Source organism: Cryptomeria japonica, chromosome 3 (genome assembly GCF_030272615.1).
Source record: "Cryptomeria japonica chromosome 3, Sugi_1.0, whole genome shotgun sequence".
NCBI lineage: Eukaryota > Viridiplantae > Streptophyta > Pinopsida > Cupressales > Cupressaceae > Cryptomeria > Cryptomeria japonica.
This window is the reverse complement of record NC_081407.1, coordinates 870,840,862-870,866,867: the sequence shown is the minus strand read 5'-3', so window position 1 is coordinate 870,866,867 and position 26,006 is coordinate 870,840,862.

Here is a 26,006-nt window from a genome sequence, read left to right as displayed (position 1 = left end):
CTCTAATGATAGCATGAATTCCATCACTGATAGGATAGGCAGGCTTGACCCACCTAATTGATAAGAGTTTGTGATAGAAACTCCCGAATGAGAGCGTGACTTGTGTCACTGATAGGATAGGTTAAGATGAACCTTCTCAATTGATTAAAGTTTGTGATAGAAAATCTTGAATTGATAATGTAACTTGTGTCACTAATATAGATTAGGTTAAGATGAACCCACTTGATTTGATAAGAGTATTAGGATTGATGATAATATTTTGCCTTATTAATTATTTTGCATTCCAAAATAATGTATTGGTGAACAAGAATTAATGTAGTAAATATGAACAGTAAAGACAACATAGAAAGCACACCATAACACAAGATGTTTAATGAGGAAACCCGGTGTGGGAAAAACCTCGGTGGGATTAGCGACCCACAATATTTACTCACTGGCCAATGAATGGATATTACTTACAAGAGGGGCCTACACATGCAGGAAGGCCAACTGCCTAAAGCTCACTGCTCAATTACAAAAGGAAGTCTCACAGACTTACAAAATGGATTATGAGAATCCAACATAATGTACTGCTACAAAACAACATCTGTTATGCTAGGTTCAGTACCCGTTTAAGCTCATATAATAACCATAAACCCTTCTACAAAATCTGCATTAATATTTGCTCTACATATCCATCATATCTATCCTCTATCATGTATCTCTCAAATGATCTGCAAGATCTCATACTTATATATGAGTCTTATTATAACATGCCATGTTAGCTTACAAAAAGATATTACAATTAAATACAAAATACAATAATCAAAATCATGTCGGCTAGGGTACCAATAAACATTATTGTCGTTGTCGGTGAACTATCTGTCAGTGTAGAGTCTGCCGATTCCATAAGATTGGAAGGTTGTCATCAATGACAACACCTTCAATCACCTTTAACTACCATTAGAGTGTGCAATGCCAACAATGTCCCCCTTTGGCATTGATGGCAACACAAATGGGAAAAATCCAAAAATCTCTCCCAAAAATAAAGTCCAAAAATCTTACCAAAAGTGTGTGCTCCCCTTGAGTAGAAGATCTCTTCTACAAGTCATTTTTCTCAACTCTACTACTCCCCCTTTGACATCAATGACAAAGGTTGTCAAAAATCTGTCAAATGAGTGCAATTTTTAGCTAGAACCTTGTAACCAGTTGGTTACAATCTGGAATAACGTTGGTAACACCAAGTTCAAACTCTGAGTAAACTTGTTGCTATCCTTCAATGTTGCTTCTATTCTCTGAATAGTACCATTGAGATGATGCATTTTAACTTCTGGTGTCTTCTGCCCTTGAATAAGTGCCTTAGAGATCTCTTTCTATAGAGAGATGAGGTTATCCAATTTTGGACTGAGTCTGCATTTAAGCTCTTTTGCTTTTCCCTTTATTCTTTCCTTTTCCTTCTCTAACTTCTCAAGTTTCGATTCAAATCTAGTAATTTCTTGTTCAATAACTGATATTGGTTCAGATGAACCAATGATATTGTCATCTATGTCATCAATTTCCTTTTGCACTTCGTTGATTTCCTTATCGATATCCACTGTCAAAAGATTTTTCTTACAAGTGTCTCTGTATAGTTCCTTGAACTCCATAATTGTTTGGTTTAGTGTCGGTAAGGGGGTATCAATATGTTCCGTGCACTTCTTTATTGTTTCTCCAAAGAATTTCTCTTTTTACTTGTCCATTTTCTCCTTAAATGTCTCTTCATTTATATGGTCCACAGTCAGTATATTGCCAGTTATGTATTTAGACAATGTGTCTAATTGACTCAAAGAATCCTTATTATCTACATTACACTTGGGTGCAATCAATTTAAGAATGGGTATGATGTCATCTATAACCTTATAAGCCAATTAATTACAAATAGTAATTTTCTTAATAGAATCTAAGAGTACTTCAGTCACATTAATTGGTCTGAATTCTGTCATAGAAGCACTAGATGACTATCCAATTACCTTAACAATTTCAGTGCTTCTGGTGGGAGCAATCACTTTTCTTGCCTTGACCTCTAGAGGGTCAGTTTGTGTCTACATTTCCATTTGCAAAGGTTTAGGCTTCTCAATAGATGTTGGTGGCACCCTAATCTCAATGTGTTTTTATCAAATTAAATTTTTTGAAAGAGAATGTTGAAGAAAAAGAGGTGAAATTGGTTTATGTGAGTACTAAAGAATAGATTGCAGATATCTTTACCAAACCTTTGCCTAAGGAAACTTTTGAATATGTTAGGGAGAAGCTTGGAGTTATACCCTCACTAGTAGAAACTTAGATAGTTGATGATTGTCATCAATTGGCAGAATTAACAGAGAAATGTTTTTTCTAGTTTTGATGAGGAGAGTTACTTCTCAGGGGGAGTAGTTGGATAAATTGATAAGTTGGTATTTTGTGATAAGTTCTTTGAACTGATTGTATTTGGGTTTGTATTGCTTTGGCATTTGATGTCAAAGGGGGAGATATATCTATCGAAAAATACATTATCTTTTGGGGGAGAGATTGTTACTCTCTCTATCTGTATTTTGATCATCTCTTTTGGAGATTGTTGGTTTTGGGTTTTTGGCATTTCTACTTTGGCACTTAGATGGTTTTTCCATCTTGTGTTGCCATGAATGCCAAAGGGGGAGATTGTTGGTATTTTGGATATGTTGATATGGTTTTTTCATTGATGTCAACTCTTGTCAACACTTGAGAAACATTTAGATATCTATGGTTATGTTCACCGACATGATCAGTTACATATGCACAGTCACCGGTATTTGGTTCACCGGCAGTTTATATTGTTCACTAGCACTGAGGATGATCTCATATCATCTGGATATTACTTGGCTATGTTGAAGACATCATTTGGACACTTGGTTTTGGTGATTTGATTATTGATCTAATCGGGTTTGCATATTTGTTGTTACCAGCAAATAGGTCCAGGATATGCACCGACAAGCATATTTATTCCAGATCAGCATGACATGTCATGAAGATAATTTATTATTATTGTAAATGCATTGAGTCGACATCATGCATCACATATTGATTCATTTTTAATTGATTTTATTGTAACATCTTTTAGTGAGCCGACCTACTCATTTGGTCAAGTTTTGGTATAAATGTAAGATCTCATTTGTGAGATTGCAATAAGGATAGTGGAAAATGATTGTAATAAGGTATATGTGAATATAAGTAGAGATATACATGCATATATCATTCAAGATTGAAGGAAGGTTTGAAGAAGGCATATCAGAGCTTAACCGGTACTGAATCCAGCATATGAACATGCTATTTTGAGCAATACATTATCATTGGATTTAACCATCCAATTGTAGTCAGTGTGACTCCCATTTTGTGATTGAGCAGTGAGCTCTAGGCAGTTGGCCTTTCTGCATGTGCAGACTCCATATTATACACACATACTATCTATAGTAGTATCATCTGATTGTGGGTAAGGTTTCCCACCGTGTTTTTTCCCCTTATAGGGGTTTCACGTACAAATAATTGTGTTATGTGTTGTGTATGTTATTTGTCTTTATGTTTCATGTATTAAACTTTATCGATACTGCAATTAACTGCTAAACTGTTTACCAGCATTAAATTTTTGTTTAACAGTATTAAGAATTAAGTTTAGTTAAGTTAGTTTTGGTTTGAAATTTATTGGACAACTAATTCATCCCCCCCCTCTCAGATGCCTCTGAGACCTAACAAAGAGTTTATGATGGAAACCATTGAATGATAGTGTGACTTGCATCACTGATAGGTGGGCAAAGGGATTGATTAAGATTGCATATTGAGCAGATAGCATACTGATTGAATGAGTGATGATAATTTATCATTTGAATAGGTAGAGATGACATTTTGTGGATTCCTTGATGTAGGAGCCTTTGGGTGTACTGATGTCTTAGGAGTAATACCAAAAACCCTTCTCCATGAGGGGAGACCTTTCGAATGTGGAAAGTGAGATCATTGATTCATGGGCACTATCTCACATCCTATTTATGCCCAATTATTAGATGAATATGGCTCTACTAACTGCACTAGCTAAGAGGTGGCATACCAACCACAACAATTTTCAACTTCCCACTAGAGAGATAATAGTGACTTTGAAGGATGTATATTGGATATTGTGGATTCCTATCATGGGGGAGTTGGTACGGTATAATCAACAATCAACAATAGGGGTAGTGGTAATGTGATGGGTATTCATTGATGAGGATATTGGCAAGCTAAATATCTACTGGGAGTACATGGTAGAGATGTATTTGTCATTGCCATACATATTGGCAGGTTTGATAGGATGCTTCCTTTGTCTCGATAAGAGGTCGCATGGGTTTACAGTGGGATTGGAATCTGTGATGGAGGAGATGGTGACACAAGGGACTTGATATGCCTGCGGAATTTGTGTTCTCTCCCACCTCTACCATTATTTGCATTAGGTGGTATATGACAGGGTGGCTAGTCTATCTGTAAGGGTGAGATTATTAGAGATCTAGGTGTGGGAGCACATAGTAGTGACCCAGCTGGTTGTAGAGAGATCTTGGGCACTAGGGAAGCCCCATCTATTTGCTTATAGATAGGTAGTTTCCCAGCCCATGCTTGGGAAGTTGGAGTACTAGAGTTAGGTTCTCGATGACCTATATTAGGTGATATGGAGGCCATGCCTAGATTGTGAGGCATTGAAAGAGGATTTGACTAAGATTCATGTCTTACTATGCAGAGAAGATATTTTATAAGGAGGACCCCCTATGTGGTTGAGAGTTTCATTTTCACTTGTGTGTACTAGAAGTTTGGTTGGACCTAAGGGATTCATCAGGGTTCTACCTTATATTCCCGTACGCACAAGGACATGGCAGATTGGGGTCCTACAAAGGATTTTGATACACACACATAGATTTTCATGCACTTCCATTGGTATGGTGGGATATGGCTCTGGGGATGGTGGATGTTAGGACGACACCACAGTATGCACAGTATATGGCATAACACCCTTTTCCACATTCGATAGGGCCAGGAGAGACAGTACCACCCCTAGAGGGGGTAGATGATGATGATGATAAGCCAAGTCTCAAAGGACACAAAGAAGTTGGTGGTCATGGTTGGGTGAGAGGTAGGGGCAGGATAGTGTGAGCGAGGGGTGGTGGATTGATTGCAGGGTGGGGGCAAGGAGTGATTGGGAGAGGTGGAGGATGGAGAGGAGATGTAGGTCAGGGTGGACCAATACAGATCGGGAAGGATATCAGTGGGGTTAGGGAAGAGGAGGAGGGAGCTAGGATGGGGGATTTTGTTGAGGAGGAGAAGAAGCCACTATTCAGGGGGAGGAGAGTAGATATACGTCCACCTACTATCCCAATACAGTTTATTCCAAGACAGGTTTCACCCATTTCACAACATCCATAGTGGTTGATAGTACAAATTTTGGTGCCCCCTTAGCTATAGTAGGAACATATAGCCTCCTTGCAGTCTATGGTGCAAGGTTTATAGGGACAGGTGGTGTAGGTTCAGGCTCAAATTATGTAGCTATAAGGACAGGTTACCTCTCTTACCATAGAGAGAGATACAACCATTACATAGAGGGATAGAGCACAACAGGATTTACAAAGTGCCTAGGACTAGATGGATGCACTACAAAGATTACCTGATCGGGGCTCTACATGAGAGGCAATGAGAGAGATGTGCAGAATGAGATCTCATATTTTGTATTGGAGATACCTCTATTAGTAGGTTGTTCCTCCCACATAGCGGGCACCTATTTATAAAGAGGCCATAGGGACTAGATCAGGATGTAGTTGGTCCCATACAGAGAGAAGAGGATTGATAGGACCACTTTGTAGAGATCTCCAAGGAGGAGCTGGTGGAGGTGTAGGTTCCTCAGGTAGGACTGGTGGACTAGGTTCTAGGTCCATAGATTTAGGAGGGAGCCACTCATAGTTTTGCCCCTTTGTATTGTACTTTGATCATTTAATGTATACATTTTTACTTTTATAGTGATGATTCTAATATTCTGTTATATACATTTTATTTTGAGATGATATCCAAGGACTTTTAACAGTTATCCCTTTTTTATTTTTATGAGATGCATCAGTGATTTTCTTTTGGATTCGTATGTGTTACTTATGCAAGATGATATGAGGCTGGATATGCTTATGCATGTTATGGATGCATTTACTTTGTGATCTATATGCCTATATGAATGTGCATGTGAATCTCTGTTTATGGATGTAGATGATGGCTATTATGATTTTATGATGATGTGATCTATATGTTTTGAAGGAAATATATGCTTATATGGTGATGTGTTATGTTTCATGTCTATGCTTATGTATGCAAGAATGATGTTTATATATATAAATGTGGATAAATGTTGCATGATATGATTATTTATAATTTTATGGATGCATGTCATGTGATTATACTTATGGGTAAAAACACAAAGTTGTGTCAGATTTTTATAAAGAAATTGACCAATGTTGATTCAATCTTTTTAATTGAATCAATAGAAAGTGATATATTTTATTTGAATTTTAAAATAATGTAAACTAATAAAATGCATATTTTTTTATGTTTTCAATTATAAAAAAAATTAAAAAATTATTTGAATATACATTCTTATAAAGTAAACACTATAATTTAGTCACTAATAAAATGTTGAAATTGAAGTTACATGAGGCATCACACTTTATATAGTAAATTTTACCTTTTTTTCTTCTTATTTTTTTGTGTATATTGATAACTTGAAACTTTAGTGAAAAAATATATTTTTAACTATTTTTTATGTATATATATTTTTCAATAAATTTAAAAAGTTGTGTGTGCTAAAATATAACTCTTTACATTTGGCATCACCTTTTTTCTTAATTATTTATCCAAATTAGAAAATAATTATATCATCTTGACATAGGCTCTTTTCAAAATTTTAGTATTTTTCCTTCACAAGATAATCAACCTTATATTTTAGTGTTGATAGCCTACTTTTAATAAAAATTAAATATAAATATAAAAACTAATTAAAATATTAAAAGATATATATTTTGGAAAACTCGCTTATAGATCTATAAAAGGGTATTTTTACATTTCAAACAAAATATTATTTCTAAGAGTAAGAGTTGTTGAAACATCGAGTTTTTCAAAAAATGAAATAAAATTGGTAATTAGACCCAAAGTGGTATAAAATATACATTTAGTAGAGAATTCCAATTGTAAATGTTGTGACCCATAACATAGGTATAATGAATCTCTATAGACCATACGTTTGACTAAAATAATTTTTAGTTAGAATTACTTAAATCCACTTGTGTTGATAAGTTGTCCTGAAACGTGACACAATTTTGTGCTTTTACCCTTATGTAATGTAATGCATTGATTTATATATATGATAATATTCTATGATGCGATGGATAGACGTATGTGATTCATAATGATGGTGTGATGTGATGTAATGAATTTACTCATGGATGAATCCTTATATGATATGATGTGATGTATGGATGATGATGTTATAATCAAAATGGCCCTAATGGTATGGATAATTGATGCTTGTGTACTAATGTGATGATGGATATGCACCTTTTCGATATGAATGAATGCATAAGTGTCTAAAATGAGAATGATAAATGCAATCAACTAGAATCTATATGACATGCAACTAAATGCACTAATATATAATTATTTAAAATGACATACCATGAAAGGTAATGATTGTATGATATGCAACCTAATGATTATATGATATGCAATCTAAATGCAATGTTGCAGAGATAGTAATTTTGTTGATCAAATTATTATGCTCTTTTTTATCATCATTGAACTTTTAAAATGTTGAAAGTTAATACACACATCGATGGTATAATTGAACCATGATGACCTAAGTATAACTTACATGGATTTTCATATTGCAAGGTGATACAAGCATCAAGATATATTTGAACCAAGACGACCTAAATGTTTCTTTCATGAAATAGGAAAGAGTTAACCTCCATCTTCTACAAATCCAAAATGTCATCGATGATATGTTACTAATCATTTCTTGAGACAAATTTTTATAGTATTAAGGATTTACTCACAAATAATAGACAAATGAAAATATAAAACTCCTTCCTTGCTTGTCTAGTTTCAAGACATTATTGAGTTGCTTAGGAAATTTGATAACCAAAAATAAAACTACCATAGATGATCATGCATTCTTATCCACGCTACTTGTCAGATAACAACATCTTGCCAGATAGATTTTTGTTTGGTTTTTTGTGGATTTTACTCAGCATGTTCAAATCTTGTTTTGATGTTCATCATTGAGTTTCATGATCTTTGTTTTGTAAGACATGTCTTCATTTATGTGGTTGTTTTCTTGTTTAAACCACAAAAGGTAAATTCCCCCAACCCTAGACACAATTGTCAATATGGATATATACACTTATAAATAACCCAATGATAAGATATTATATGGATAAACTATTATAGACAATGAAAGATAGTGACTATGCTAAGTGTGTCGAAGATTGTATGAGGTTAAAGAGCTTTGCAAGCTATGCATACTTGTCAATGGCTTAGATACGATGGATGAAAAAGGTTTGGCATATGTATCAATATATAGGAGATTCGATCTATCGGAAATAGTGTATGTTTCTAGGTTTTCACAACTGTGTTTTATTGTACTTTTTGATTTTTATGTTTTTTTTGTATTTTTCTTGATTTTTTTCTTTGTTTTCATTTTTTTTTTTAAATATTTTATGTGCATTAGATGACTCATGTGTAGAACCTTTTGAGATGGATGTTGTTGATCGGTTCATCAAACAAGTCCCCTTCTAATGTAGATAGAAGATATGCCCCCGATCCATTAGATGATATGATGACAAAAGGACCTAGCCAATTTGATTCAAAATTGTCTTTCTTTTTGAGCGATCTTATTGATTGTGGGGATTTTATTTCATTACTAAGTCATAAATTTGAAATGCCCTTGGTTTTATTCTGTGGTTGTAGCTCTTACACATGTGTTTCTAGTATGCTTTGAGGTAATCAAAAGAATGTTGACAACGTTCATCTAGCAACTCTAATTCTTATAGTCGATTTACGTTGTACACTTCATTTAGAATGACTCCTTTTAGTGATACTCTTAGTTATAGATTTTTGACCTTAATGGGTAAGAGAAATTCTGAGCCATATGAAAGTTCATATGGTGTGGCTCCTGTAGGTGTGCAGATGCTAGTGCGGTATGCCAATAAGGTAGGATTTAATTGGACATGCCAATCACAACCAACATCGTTCATAGTCTTATTTAGGATTTTCAGGATGGTTTGGTTTAAAGCCTTCGCTTGGCCATTCCCTTGAGGATAATAAGGTGTGGAGAAGTGATGTTGGATATGAATTTTCTCACAAATTTCTTGCACATCTTGATTCTTGAAAGGTCTACCATTATCAGTGATAACAAAACCCAAGATGCCATACCAACAAATGAGATAGTTCAGGATGAAAGACGATATTTGCTTGCTAGTAATTGTAGTCAATGGAACAACTTCAATCCATTTCTTAGTGGTTGTAATTATGAAATTGTATCAATTGTATGAGGAGGGATGGATCTTACCCATGAGGTCAAGTCCTCACTGACAAAATGGCCATGATGTAGTGAATGGTTGCAACTCCTATGTCAGTGCATGTATAAGATTGCCATGAATTTGGCATTTTGGGCACATTCTAGCAAATTGGTAAGATTCCTTTTCCATGGTCGACCAATAATATCCCATTTTTAGAAGTTTCTTGGCTAAAGTAGGATCACATGACTATGTGCCATAAATACCTTTGAGAAGTTCTTGCAAGGCAGTTTCAAATTCATTATGATCAAGACACCGAAAGAGAGTACCATCAAGACCTTGTCGATAAAGTGTATTACTAGTTAGCGTATAATAGGTTGCCAAATGTATAAAGTTACATTTCTAGTTTCTAGATAGATCTAGTCGAAGAGTATCATCCTAAAATTGGGAATGGATCTTTTCATAGAGCAGTGAGTCAGGATTAACTAAGTGGCATATGACTTGGGATTCGAGATTATTGAATAGGTAGGGGAAAAAAATTGCTCCAATAGGAAGTCATAATGACTACTTTTTTGGTATTTGTAGGAGTGAGGCAATGGTTGCCATCACATCCGCAACTTTGTTATCCAGCTTGGGGAACTACTCGAATTTGATATCCACAAATTATATCTTGAAGTCATCCACCATCCTTTTATATGGAATTAGTTTGTCTTCCTTTGGGGTTAGTGCAAGAAGTTGAGTCCACTTTTTGGCCAAAAACTGGAAGTGTTTGCCCTAATTTTCAGATTTTGCCACATTTGAGCTGAAAATTTGAAGCATTTAGAGATTGAATCTTGAAAAAAGTGAGTAATATAAAATATAGCACTCAGACTCTCATTTCTAAATATGTAATTTATTTTAATACCCAAATAATATATATTGAATTTCAAAAGGGATTTCTAAAAACCATTTTTAAAAAATGCTAGTTTCAAGACCATACTATGCATGTGTACGGCCCGCAGTTTTTGACACAAACAAAAGTTTGTTTTAAAAACCACTTGGGAAATGACTTGTAACACAATAAATATTGATGAGCATATTTTTTTGTTTTTCGTTTTGAATATTTTATTTTTTATTAATTTTTTATTGGCCCTAATTGTCATTTTAAAAATTCGTTGTGTAAGACACATATAATTTAACCTAAACTTATCATTTTTTGATTTTTTTTTTTTAAATTGAAAATAAGTTTGTGTAGATTGATGACATATAATTTGGTTTTCAAAAAGCATTAAAAGAAAAAAATTATTAAATATACAAGATAAACTGATATTTCAAGTTAATGGACCAAATTTAGTACATATTGATTAATAAATAGAAAAAATTATAAAATTATAAAAAAAATTATATATTTAGATTCTAAATAGTGTAATCTAAAATGGGATTTAATTTTGTTGAAAAATTCTATGATAATGGGCATTGAAGATATACTAGAAGTTAGTATTTTACCATGTCATTGATACAACCTGTACTTGCAGGTCTAAGGCTAAGGGTTGGGGATTCCATGCCTTTCCTAAACCAAAACCTGATGCACATGGTAGGCTATATTTTCAAAATTTAAGAAATGGTGCCTTGTTTTGTAAATGGGGCCCTGTTATTTTTTTGACTTAAATAACGGGGCCCAATTATGGTTTGGGGCCCATTAACAATAGGGGCCCATTTTTTTATTTTTGCCTCGGGCCCCTAAAGCATAATGGGGCCCAATTATGGATTGGGGCCCATTAACAACATGGCCTCATTTTTTATTTTTTCCTCAATCCCCTAAAGGATAACGGGCCCCCGTTCCTAATGGCATGCTTTCCAATGTGTGCACTTCCCCCAAAGTAGGACTCAACTTTGTGCACTTACCATTTGTTTGATAGTCATTACTAACTTGATTGATGACCAATTGAGAGTCTCCAAAGATCTGTAACATCATGATCTTCCACTCTACTACCACCTTGATTCCTATGACTAGGGCTTCATACTAAGCTATGTTGTTTGTGCAAGGGAACAATAATCTGTAAGATCTTGGGATGGTGTGTCCTTGTGGACTGATGAATAGGATGCTAAAACTTGATCCATGTTGTGTGTATCATCCATCAAAGTATAAGACCTGTGATTGTGTTGTGGCTATAAGAATATTTGTGTCATGAAATTCAACATGCAGCAGATGATTGTCTTGTAATGGTGCGTCTGCCAACTGATCTACTATAGCTTGACCTTTGATTTCTCTTTTGTCTAAGTACTGAATGTCAAACTCACTCAAAATAAATACCCATTTAGCTATTCTTCCTATTAAAGCAACTTTGCTAAGTAGATACTTTAATGGATCTATTTTTGCTATTAGCATGATTGTGTGAGCTAGCATATAGTGTTGAAACTTTTGGGAAGCGAACACCAACTATAAAAAAGATTTTTCAATGAAGGTATAGCTGATCTCATATCCATTCAATTTTCTACTGATGTAGTAGATCACTCATTCTTTGCCCATTGAATCTTCTTGTACTATAAAGCCCCTAAAGATACCTCTGTGGCTGATATGTAGAGAAGTAGATGCTTGCCTATTATTGGTAACACCAATATGGGTGGATTCATTAGGTAATACTTTAATTGGTGGAATTATTATGCACATCTATCCTTCCATCTAGAAGGAGCATTCTTGTAGAGTAGATGAGTGAAAGGGAGGCACTTGTAGGCTACTTGAGCGATGAATCTTCTGATGAATTATAGCCATCCTTGTAGAGATCTTAGCCGAGTGATATTTCTAGGAGGTGGTATCTCCATGATTGCTTGTACTTTTACGAGATCTACCTTGATGCCCTTTTCTAATACTATGTATCCCAACAACTTATCGAATGTTACATCGAATACACACTTTTTGGGGTTTTGTCATGGGTTGAATTGTTCTAGCCTCTGAATGATTTTGTCAAGAATATCCAACTTTCCTTCTCTTGTAAATGATTTGGCCAATAAGTCATCTACATAGTCTTCCATGAACGTGTGCATCATATCATGAAATATTGTGGTTATTGCATGTTGATAGGCTGCTCCTGCATTCTTTAAGCCAAAAGGCATGATATTCTAGTAGTAGGTACCCCATGGATATGTAAATGCAGTTTTATGTTGGTCTTCTGGTGCTATTTTGATTTTATTGTAGACCTAGAAACTGTCCATAAGGCATAACATGGCATGTCTTGTTGTCAAATTTAGAATTGTGTCAATGTTGAGTAAACGAAAATCATCCTTAGGGAAAGCTTTATCCAGATATTTGAAGTCACTGTGTATCTTGATAATTTTGTCTAGTTTGGAATTAGGTACTACATTGGAGATCCATTCTATATAGTCAATTGGTCGGATGAAACCAACATCTAGTAGTTTCTTTAGTTCTTCTTTTACTAGTAGTGCCACATGTGGATTCATTTTTCTCAGCTTCAATTTGATAGTCCTAGCTTGTGGAGCTATGGATAAATGGTGGATGATGAAGTTTGGATCTATTCCTAGCATATATAAATATGACCAAACAAATTTGATTTGTTTTTCTTCAAAAAACCATGTGAAACTTGGTTTCTCTTGATTTGTTAAGGATGTTCCTAGATGCAATATCTTTGATTGTTTCTGTAATGCTGATATTTATTGATCATGTTGGCTCAATAAATATTTGTGATCTCTCCTGATAGTACTCAAGAAGAGTGTCAATTATTTCATTCGTCAGTGCCTTAGAAAGGTTTTCACTATTGGATGCATCCTTTCTTTTTAGTTTTTTGTGATCTAATACTGCCACTAGATGGTTTTCACCATTAGATCCATTTTGTGTTTTATTTGTTTTGCGATTGCAAGACTTGTCACTCCCTTGGTTTAAGACATCATTAGGAGATTCATTGGTGGAGCATGTTTTTGGGTTTATTGCACTGAGGTAATGGACAATAACATCATTGTCTTGAAAGATGGGTATAGTGAAGGGCTCAGTTAGTTCACAGTCAATGAGTTCGGGATATACGAGGGGTAAGGAATCATTAGGTGGGTTAAGGTATGATGTTATAAGAGTCATTATGGAAACATTATCAAGGTTGTCAATAACAATATTGAGGCCTATGATTGTACTCTCCTCGAGATTGTTTGTCTTGTATTGATTATGCTCATTCTCACTAGGATGATAGATATGTACTTGTCCAAATTGAAATGATCGAGACCCTAAGATTTATCCTTCACAGAGTGTGGGTGTACATGTATTAACCACATCTATATCAATTTCCTTGGTTACATTAGAAAAAGAATACCATTCCTACTCATTTGAGTCTATTTCAAACCTGGCCTATAGTTTCTGGAATTGCTTATAGAAATTTTGAGTCACTTCTGACTTCCCAATGGAAAATTGTTTTTGTCATTGTTCACATTCCTCCTCTTTCTTCTTTTGGATTTCTTTTTTTCCTTGTTGTTGTGCTATTCGTTGTTTTTGTTGTTGTCATCATGTGAATTCTTGTTGTTGATTTTGTTCCCATGTGGATTTTTGTTGTTGATGTTATTGTTGATTTGTGTGTTTCCTATGAAATGAGATATTCTAAATAAAGCCTATCCCTGATTTGTCTTTAGTATTTTGAGTAGGAAGGTATATGGGTTCTATAATACCTTATTTTGTTTTGCCAATAGGACCATTTCATGTGTATCCCATCCTTGGCATAATCTTGAATCTATTGCCATATTATTTTGTTGGGATTGTGATACTTAACATTGCTTCTTGTGTGTCATCTTCATCCTTCTATAACCAGTTCAAGAAATCTTTGTCCTTTGTTTCATCTGCTAATGTTCCTTATTTAATAAACACACCATCAAAGAGTTTGATGGGTTGTGAAGATTTTTTCTGGATGTTGATGGTTGTCCATGATGAAATTTGCGACTTTGATAGACATAAGGATGGTTCAAAAGAGTATTCTCCCATGTCTTTTTCCTTTAACTGCATATTTTCTCAAATTATATGGATATAGATTTGAGTTGGTCTTTACTATTTGATGATGTGGAAGTGAGAGCTTCCCTGTTGTGTGGTATAAGAACATTCTGAGTTGCCTTGAGATTGTTGTAGTACTGAAAAGGATTAGTGTATGTTGAGATAGAAATTTCATATCCATCGTATGGGAAATTTAGGCACTGGTCATATGTAGATGGTACTGCCTACATTTCATGGATCCAAGGACAACCCAAGAGTATGTTTTACAAAAAGTATATGTCCAAGACTTGACATAGAGTGTCCTTTTGAACTGGTCCTTCTTGAATTGGTACTACCACCAGCCCTTTTGATCATCTTTCTTCATCATCAAATGCTTTTATTGTTATCTATTTCCTAGGATCAATGGTTGTTTCTAGGAAACCCAATGCACGGATAAGTTTCAAAGTACAAATATTTAGGTTGGATCCTCCATCTATAAGTATACATTGCACTTGATATTTATAGATGAAAAAGATTCTATATGGAGTAGAGTATTAAGTGGATGACTCAAAGTAATGTTATCATGTTCGAAAAAGGATAAATTATGAGGCACGATTAAATTTCCCACCATGGCTTGGATTCTATCAATATCCAAGTTGTTTAGAACTGCAGTGTCAACAAGAGCTTTCTCTAGAATATTCTTGTGTGAAGGTGAGATTTTTGAGAATCTCCAATATTGATATATGTACCGATGTTTTTTAAAATTGATCTACCAAACTATATTGGATGCATTTATTTTCAATACATACTTGGATTGAGCTTGTGTGGTCACATTTACTGGGACATGCTATTGTTTATCCTTGACCTTAATGATATTGATCTGATTGTCATATATGGAGATGTGATGGATACTATTGTCATAAATATGATTGATATTGGCTCCTTTGTTGTTTGATGAAGATGATGACCCCTTGTCATAATTAGGAAGGAGATTTTTGAATGCTTCATGAGGATCTTTGGTTTTATGTCCATCTATTTTTATGTCCCCTTTGTCTAATAGATCTTGAACCAAGTTTTTCAATCTTAGGCAATCATTGGTTCAATGACCTTCACTTCTATGATACTCACAATAATTGCATCATTTTACCATGGTAGTTTGACTTGTGGTTCAAAATATCTTGTGTTTGGAAAGGTGATGAGCTTGTTTGTCAAAAGTTCCTTGAATGTTGATTCAAGTGATTGCCCCAAATATGTGACTTTCCATTGATATGGTGTAGTAGCGGGTTTTGTGTTATTATTTCCTTGATTGTTGGTTGGTGTAGTACCTTACAAGTTCAAAACTAGTTATTTTATTTTACATTGTGGGCATCAACCACACCATCATTGACGACATTCTTGTTTCTTGTCCAGATTTTGGACTTGTATGCGTTGTTGTTGGTGTTATTGTTATTGTTGTTGTAGTTGTTTGAAAAATTGGTACCTTCCTTAGAGAATTGCAAGATTCCCCTTTTAATCAAGGTTTCTTCTATTTTGATATCATTATCGATTAATTTCTGGAAGCTAGGTGGACATTGCAACTGGAGTTGATAACTCATTTTTCTACTAAGATTGTCCATAAAGATATCCATCTTTTCCTTTTCAGGTACTAGACGGGGGTATCTAGAAATCAATCATCTCTGTCTTTGTAGGAATGTCATTAATGGTTCATTGTTTTAATGTTTGGTATTGCAAAGATCGAGCATGGTTATCTTATGTTGAATATTTTAAGAGTACTATGACACAAATTTGTTTACTGACTCTTCAAATGATCTTACGGCTAGTGTGAGTTTTGAGAGGCATTCCATAGTTTGTCCACCTACACTTTTCAGAAACAGTCTCATCATATAGGTGTCATTACGTATGAATTCCAAACTCATGCCACAAAACTCTCTTACATGATCTTGGGGGTCAATTGCACCATTATACTTGTCATATTTGGAAATTTGGCAATTGCGTGGAAATGGTATCATGCTCAATCTTCTATCAAATGGGTAGTAGCAAATATCCTCTAAAGAATATCTTTTTGTTGTCCCTTGTTGCATGTCTTGCATCTATTGTTGAAGGGCTTGGATTTGTTGTGTTGATGCATCCAAGGGCTCGTTATCATTGTTCCTTGGTTCATCATCATGATCATTATAGTTGTGTGTTCTTGGATCTTAGCTTGTTTCATGATTTTTCTATGTTAATTGGTCCATCAAAATTGGGAGGGATCTTCACACATTTTCTTGCTAGCATGAGAAAGTATTTTTCCTTGTTGGATTCTATGAGTTTTTACACAAGTTTCTTGAAACCAATATTTTTCTAGGCCTCTTGAATTAGGTCCTCAATTATTTCATCTTCACTAGAATCAAAGAAGGGGTTTGTTTGTCTATGTCCCATGACCAGTTCTGATTAGAGTTCTTGTTCTCTATGCTTTTGAGCTCGAGTTACAACTAGCATGTGAAGGATTACTTTGTAGCTCAATAAGTTATTATTTGTTGAGGCAAATAAGTCAAGTTGATCTTTCCTCCTTTATTGAGACATTATGATAATGTAGATTGTTGTATAAAAGCATGAATTTTTAGAAATTATTCATCAAATTCAATTCCACGAGCACATAAATAATTTTAAAATCAGTGTAGGAATATTTGATGTTTTAGCAGAAGTTTGCGATTTATGTAGACAAACTTCCTTTTCTTTAAGATATTTTTTAACCTATCTAAAACTAATTACAAATGTAATATTCCCCAACATTCCTCCCCCCTTTGTCCCCCACCCTCCATTTATTACATTAAGCTAAAAAAGAGTGGAGCATTTTAAGGGTTGAACACAACCCTTCTAGATAATTTGATGAAGTGCCTTCACCAATCCTCCTTGCTCACCCAGGAAAAATTGAATTGATTGAATCAATGGATCCCTTGAACATATAACCTATAATCATCTACACAACATGAGAGAACATAAAAGTATTCCAAACTTCCATGCACAATGAAACACATTTCCTCTAAAATTCCACATCTCCTCCAAGTGTGTCTAATGCCTCCTCTAGTGCTACCCATAAGACACCTTTCCTCCAAAATTTAGGATTCCTCCAAGTCTATCTAAAACCTCCTTGAATTCTGTGGAAATAATCTCTCTTTTTCTATACAAATCACCAACCAGATGTCTATAGATGAGACACCATTCCTAGCTGAATCATCCTAAGAGAGAAGCTAGCTTGGGATGATAAAGACCTCCTACCTCCATTTCTTCCAACCTCTAGTTCGATAGTGTTACACTTGAACCATTCAATGTTGCATTAATCTCTTCGATAATATAAGCATGTAAGTCTTTGAGATACTTGATAGGGATAGAAAAGATGATAATGAATTCCATTTCAAGGTGTAAAATTGTCTATATTTACTATTTATTAGAAGAAAGCTACTACTCCCAAAAATTAATCAAATTAGTAATTTTTGAATGCAATGATACCTCAAAATTTATAGAAAAGAAGATTGAAATATGTATAATTATGATATTGTTCTCACAAAATTTTGCACCTTGAGATGATCAAACTTTACCATCAACCTTGTGAAACATTGAATCAACCTCTCAAGTCAAGGACCTTGTAAAATGTGAGGTTGAATCTCCGAAGAAGGTTGGCTTCCTTTCCAATCCAAATGCAGAGTGTTGGACGAACCCAACACTACTAAAAGTAATCTATTGATTCGACAAGGAAAAGGGAGAGAGATAAGGGTTTCTTAAAAAAAGGGAAAGAGTTTTGCACCTAGATTGAAAGCGATCTTCCCTGCTTATGACTACACAAAAGACAATTAAAACCACACAAGACATGCACAAAATTCGATCCTAATTATCTTCCAAAATGCAGAGTGAAGGTTGGAATTCGCAAGATAGCAGGAGAAACTGATCTAGTTCATGGATGATATCCACAAGGAATCAACACAATCATCTATTCTAAGGAAACAAATTAAATTGCATTCAGACAAAAAGGTAAAAATATTACACAAGTTGAAAGAATTGAATGAAGGAAAAACAAGTGAATTCTATTCACGTAAGGGCACAGCAGATTTTTACAAGTGTAGAGAAACATAAGTTTTTTATAGAAGAAAAGAAACAAGATCCTTCAATAGGGTTGAAATATTGCCTTTATAGTTCAGGCATAACTCAAATTGAACTGAAGTTAGAAACCCTAACCCTAACCAAGGTTAGGTTAAAAAATAGAAAAGAGGAGAAGAAGATCAGATTGACAAGCTCATCTGATTGCATGCAAGGACAAATCTGAAAATATCTTCGCCACTTGGGAAGAAGCAAAACCCCTTTGTAGAAAGAGAGCTCAGGCATGATGAGTTGTCAAAAAGAATGAAAGATCTCCCACCCAACCCTTCTCTACCTCCCAATCAACCTCAAAGTGATGAATGTGTCAGTCTTAATTAGGAGAGGAGAGCAGTGATTTTAGGGATAAATATATGTACAAGTGGTGAGGATGAACTACAAAGGCTTTGAATATCTTTAATAAGATGGAACCTGAGTTGTTAGAGGTATCAATAATGAGTTTTTCAGATTCTATTATGTTGCTATAATTACTCTATATCTCTAATTGGTGGTACTCGTATAAAATCTTGATTTACATGTATGTTGTAATTATATTTAAATTATTGAATAACACATTAAGTTACTTTGTATATTTATTTTTTGATATAATTTTTTTAATATGTGTTTCTCCTATCGATAATCATAAAGATCTAAAATTTTCAAAATACTCTCCTCTAACATTAGATTTGATGATATTTATGAATACCTTATATCATTTCATTTAGTATCAAAGCCTTACCTCCTCAAATTATAGGTTTTGAGTAGAGATATATTTGTACAATATTTTTTTGCATGAAAACTTGCATAAAAGTGTTTGATATTATTGTAGGGTGTAATGCGAAGCACATCTAGAATTGAAATGGATAAGTTCTTAGCATTAAAAATTTCAAAATATGTCTTAACTAGATAAAAATTATTACGATGATATGGATCTATCCAATACCATGAATTTAATTATTTTTTTATCTCAATAAACATCTTAGAACAAAATTAATGGTGTCCAAAATTTAGGGCCCTCACATAAAAAATATTAAAGTAAATATTATGCGTAAGGGATATATATAAGATGGAATTAGAATTCTTGGCAAACTATCATCCATGTTGTGACACATCATAAGGAATATTAGCTTAATGATAATATTAACAAAATGGAGTTCCCAAGTTGGTGAGTAAATTATGATGATATTAGGAAACATGTAAGGATACTCTATTTTTTAACATATAGATTCATCCTCAAATCTCAGATAGGATATTTGCTAGGGATTTCAGCATCACATTTTTGGTAGTGTTAGATCATGATTTCCTAATTACATTTTAATGTTTTCGTGTATTTCTTTTCCTATTTAAAAGAAATTATAAAGATCAATTATAATAGAGAGAAACTAATGGTGAGTGACATTTTGATTTGGTGCAATAAAATGAAGATTTGGCATCTTTATCACTTGTATATTATTTTTATATTTTGCAGTTTTTTGTGGATTGATCAAGGACCACTACGCTTGCATATCAATAGTAGAATAATGTGACAAGGTGTTTATTAATACAACTAATCCTTTATTCCAACAAAGGTATAGTGGATAATGGCACATGAGATGAAATTGCATGATAGAACCCTAAGGATGGCCATGACAAATTTAGTGCACAAGTAGACACAATCATGAAATGAATTCCAACTTGTGAACTTGTTTTCTAATAGGTTATAGATCCAATGTACAACTCTTAGTTACTCAAACATAAATGTAATAGTTCCATTTCTTATATAAAAAATACTCTAGAACCATATCCATTCAAGACCATTCTTCAATTATTGAACTAATTACACTTATTTATTCTTTCAATATGTTAATTACTAGCTCTAAATTTGACTGTCTCATTTCGGGTCTTTCATATGTGTTTCCCTGCAATATACCACTCTCCAACTCATTTCGACTGTGTATATCCACGCATGACAATATAATAGAGAGTGAAAGAGACGTATGTCTGTCTCATGGCATCTAGTTGTTTGAAAAGATCTTTTTATAGTACCAAGCCACTTTCTCACGTTGCCAAGTTTTGGCTCGTTATAGAGTTTTGGATTGATTCCCTTTATGGCAAGAACTATTGGAAATATTAGGAAAGGCATTTCAACCTTGTTTTTAATGTCGAGTATACAAAGAATAAAATTTAATTTTGTTAATTATTAAGGTTCAATTTTGGACTATAAACTTTAGTTTTCGATAAAATTAAAAAATTGGATTATTTGACATTATTTCCAATAATTATTGTTATTTAGATCTTTTAGAACTTTCTAATTCTAAAAATGGCCTCAACAAATTCTTGGATTAAAATTTATGGCGTGCATAAGTGTAAAGCGGAAAATCGCAATCGAACCCTAGTTGCTCTCCCCTCTTCCAACTTCGAGGAGAGAGAAGGGAGGTTCACTAGGGTTGATGGTTTTCACTTAAGGGAGAGACTTTACATTCAAAAGAGGGGTTGAAACTCACAAGATCCAATCCCACACAAGGCAAGATTGGATGCTAAATGAGTTTCAAGGGTCAAGACAGCAAGGCTACCCTCTTTTGTAAAGAATGTGCATAGGAGAATTAAGCTAGGAATGCATAGAAAGTGACAAAGATTCGCTTTATAAACTGAGATAGGGATATAGGATGAAGCTGCGGACCTGGAATTAGCAGTAAAATGTCGATACGGCGCTGTCCTGCAAATTTGAGCAAAAGTTGTCGGGACGATGGCGCCCGGTGCCACGGTCCTCCGAAAAATCCGCGAAACGAAGGGGGATCTGTTCGTCTCTGCACAAGGATTCCAGATCTTCAATTTCAGCCGCATACCTGCAACCTACACACAGAAAAGCGAAGACGATTGGGGGGTTAGGGATTAGGGGTTTCCCTTTAGGTGAAACCCTGGTTTTGGAATTAACCAAGAAATGAGAAATTGCTGTAAATGTAAATGTCTGTAATGTAAAACAAGTACTAATACCTTGTTCTAAGGATGTTTGTATCCTTATGTGCAAAGGTTTAGATGTTGTTGTTTGTTGTATGTTGTATGTAGCATGTAGTAGTATGTTGTATGTGATCTCCTCTTCAATGGTTGAATCCTTGACTTGAATGCAACACTTAGCCTTGAATGGAGACTTAGAAGGAATGCTTGAATGCTTGAATGCTTGAATGTTTGAATCTTGCTTTCGCCTTTTTTCCATCTACCCAAATGAGAGAGGAAAATGTAGTTTATATACTTGCCGATTAGGGTTAATAGACTGATTTTCCTGACCTTAGGCCGACCAGGAAATGTAATTTCCAAATTGCAAACAAAAAGACCCGAGACCCCTTAGGAGACCGGGCCCAAAATAGCCCCAGGGACTAGGGCGCTGGGCGCCCTGGTCCTGAAGGACCAGAGCGCTGGGCGCTCTGGTCCCACCTCTCGGGACAGCAGGGTGCAAGGAGGTTCAGGCTAGGGTGCTTGAAAAATGCAGTTTTTGGTGTCGTGAGCAAGTTTCGGGGTCTCCATTCAGGTTGCGTGTTGCGTCGCCATCGTGAAGACCGAAATGCAGTCGAAATTGCAAGTGTCGCAATTTTAGGACGCTACATTTAGCCCCCACTTTAGCGGGAGTATGTATGCTCATACTTCTGGTAAAGTACAAGGAAACGATATTGAAAGACTTTCACCACGTCAAGGAGGCAAGATACACCAAGCCCCCAGTGGACTAAGGATCTTACGACTTCGATTGACAAAGTAAAAGGGAAGATCACGAGGGAGAACCATGACTATCAGTAGTAAGGTTCCCTCACTATGAGTCATGCAAAAGAAATACAAAAAATTTTCAAGACAAAGTTAAGTTCACCAAGAAATTTTCAAGTATCCTTAAGAGATAGACAGGGTGTATGCCCCCCTACGTTAAAGCGATCGCACATGCCTCAACGGGGGTGATTGTTTTAACGTAGTGATACACATAAGAAATGAGAAAGGAAAGGAGCACGTTATCGCAAAGATTTAGCACCCAAGTGTGAGATAAACCCAAGGATAATAGACACAAAGCACAAAGCATAAGGTGACTTCGCTTTCCTCGGGGTCAGTATGTTGTATGATAATTCATGTATATATATCATATGTATGTATGCATAATTGTTCTTCATTCCCCAATCAAGGAAGGTCACCTAGAAGAAGGGAACACATGTGTCTTTTGAGTCAACATGAGAGAGACCAAAAGAGATCTCAATGCTTTGCATCGTCCTCAAGTAGACAACACTAAGGACGACAAATAGAAGAATTAGAATAACATATAGAAGAAGTAACAAAAGAGAGGGGGAGAGAATCTGCTATGCTAATGTAACTAGTCTAGCATGTCATCTACCCCCCGATCTTGCTGATCAATGTTTCAGGAAGGCAGGGAACACGCTAGAGGAGAAACATCCAACACAGCAGATGGAGCTATCACAAGATCCAAACAAGGGCTATGTTCATGTTCTGAGCCACATTGTTCTTGTCTAGGAGCTAGGATAAGTGCTTTAGAAAATTTATTAGACAAATGGTTATCAACATCAACAAGTTCATATTCACTATCAGAAGCAAGAGGAGTAACATTTTCATTATGAATAACATTTTCATCTATATCATCATCAAGATTTATAAAAATAGGATCTTTAACTCGCACAGGATCAAGACCATCATGCATCTTATGTTTAGGAGATTTAGGCTCAATTTCTGGCTGAGGAGAAAATGGAATAATGCTTGTTGAAGGTGTTTTTGGAGATTGCAAAGTTTGAGAAGCAGCTACTTGAGCCCTAAGATGACGCTTTCATCAGCGTTCACGTGCAGAACGATTACGTCTAGTCTTAGTAGGAAGTGGAGAAGATTGAGGAGGAGGAATGTTCTCATCCTTATCACTTGGGTGTTTAGGTTGTGGTCTCTTAGGCTGGATAATAGGAGAAGAAGAAGGTTTCTTCTCTCTATAGAAGGAAGGAGGAGGAACTGCTCCATATAAAGGAGGAATTTTTGGTTTAGGAAGAAGACCAAGTCCATCATGATGAGGAGGTATAGGTCTACTTTTAGAAGGTTTATTAGGCATAGACATAGTCACATCCATAGGGATGGGTTGGGAATCTTCTTGAGGAAAGACATTAGTTTTATCTTTCAAAGGAAGAACTTCCTTCTCAAGAATGATAGGAATGTCAAGTTTAGGTGTTCTAGGTTCACTTAGAGATAGGATCATATCTGTTTTCCACTTTTGATAAGATTTGAAAAGATGATCACTTCGCGGAGGAAGAGATTGGAATTGTTTAGGCCAAAAGTAATCAATAGGAACACTAGAAGTTCTTTCAGCTGGTTTAAAGAGACTATGATTGACAGTAACAACTTCACCATTATGGGGAAATTTCAAACACTTGTGAATAGGAGAAGCAATAGCTTTCATGGAAGATAGCCAAGGATAGCCAAGCTTCACACGAAATTGTTCGGATGAAGGAATAATAGCAAAGTTCACATCAAGAGATTTGTTATGGACCTCAATAGGTAATGTAATAGAACCAATTGCAGGAGAAGAAAATGCATCAAATAATTTCACAATCACATCTGTTTTGTCATAGATCACTTGATTCAATTGCAAAGTAAAAAGAAATTCTTCAGTAATAACATTAACCATGCACGAAGGATCAATAAGCACTCCACGGCAAGGTGTATTCTTGACTTTTGCAACTATGTATAAAGGACCATCAGGTGCCCTGATAGTTTCACTAGAATCAAATGTGATGGAAGGTTCTTTAAGGTTTTCTTGCTGCTCTACAAAGTTAATCACATTCGGAGTCATAGACACAAGACCATTAGATGAGAGAGAGGAATCATTAGCCTCAATCGCATTAGAGGTATGAGAAGGTAATGGATCAGTAAAAATCTGAAGATTTTGGTTAGGAGGAGCTACAGATGTATTGCCTTTATCATTCACTCCAGAAACAGAAATAGTATTATTATCAATCAGATCTTGAATTTTACCCTTTAAAGAAAAACATTTTTCAGTATCATGCCCAGGCTGACGATGAAAGTGACAAAAAGATTTGTTATCAAAATAAGGTGAAGTAATCTTTGCAGGATCAATTTGTCTTATAGGAGGAAGAGTAAGCACATTTTGTTCCAATAACTTATTCATAATACTATGCAATGATTCATTCAAAGGAGTATACTTTCTTTCTTTCTTGAAAAATTTAGAAATAGGAGGCACACCTGATGCTGCATTCACATTGTTGTTGATGATGTTTTCATTGAATTTAATGGAATCTCTGTTCGGTTTGAACTTTCCAAATGGTTGTTGACTACTATCACCCTTATCACTTGGAGCCATAGGATGTGATTGTTCCATTTGACTCACAGTCAGTTGATAATTCTGAAGAGTTGCACACAACTGTTGGAAAGAAGTAAACTCAGAAAACAGAAGTTTGTCTCGAATATCTTTTTGTAAATTAGAAATAAAGATTCTTTGAATATCATTGTCAGGCACTGGAAAAGAAATTTGAGCATACAAATGCTTATATCGACCAATGAAATCAGTCACTTTTTCTTTAACACCTTGTTTACAATGCATTAAATCAATCAAAGTAACCTTAGGACTTATATTGTTTTGAAATTGTTGAATGAAAGCATTTGCAAGTTGTTCAAAAGAAGTAATAGAATAAGAAGGCAACGAGCAATACCATTGTAGGGCTTTGTCTCTTAATGTTCTAGTGAATAGTTTTGCAAGCAACCTTTGGTCATAAGCAAAATTAGTACAAATTGTTTGAAAAGTCTTAACATGTGTTAGAGGATCTCCTTTACCATTATAAAGTTCCAAATGCGGGATTTCAACATGTTTAGGAGGGATAGCTCGAACAATGTCAAGAGAAAGTGGGCTCGCAACATCAAATGTGGGCACACTAAACTTAGATTGATTCATAGAGGCAATTTGTTGCTGTAAAGAAGAGACAGTTTGTGCAAGATTGTTAATGGTAGCTTCAGTCGAAGAATTCATATTAGGTGTGTTAGATTGAGATGGAGGTGTTGTGTTATTGAAAGAAGGTAGAGAGTAAGGTGGTGGGACCCTATGATAGTTAGTCATAGGAGATGATTGGACAAGAGGAACACTACAAGGAGGAATGGAATGGTGAAACGAATTGCCCCCTTACGTCATGTTCATTTGTGGAGATGTAATAGGAACACTCATTGAAGGAATGAATGAAGAAGTCAGATTAAATGAAGGAAGAGGGTTAATTGAAGAAGGGGGATTGCCCCCATGACTAGTAATCATAGGAGGAATGTCTTGTATAGAAGTAGCCATTATGTTGGATGTAAAGGTAGGTATGCTAGCAATAGAAGTTGTCAAAGGAATAGAATGATTAACTTGTGTAGGAGCTTGTGTATAACCTAAAGATTCGGCACAACTCTTCATAGGCATCACATTCGAATTC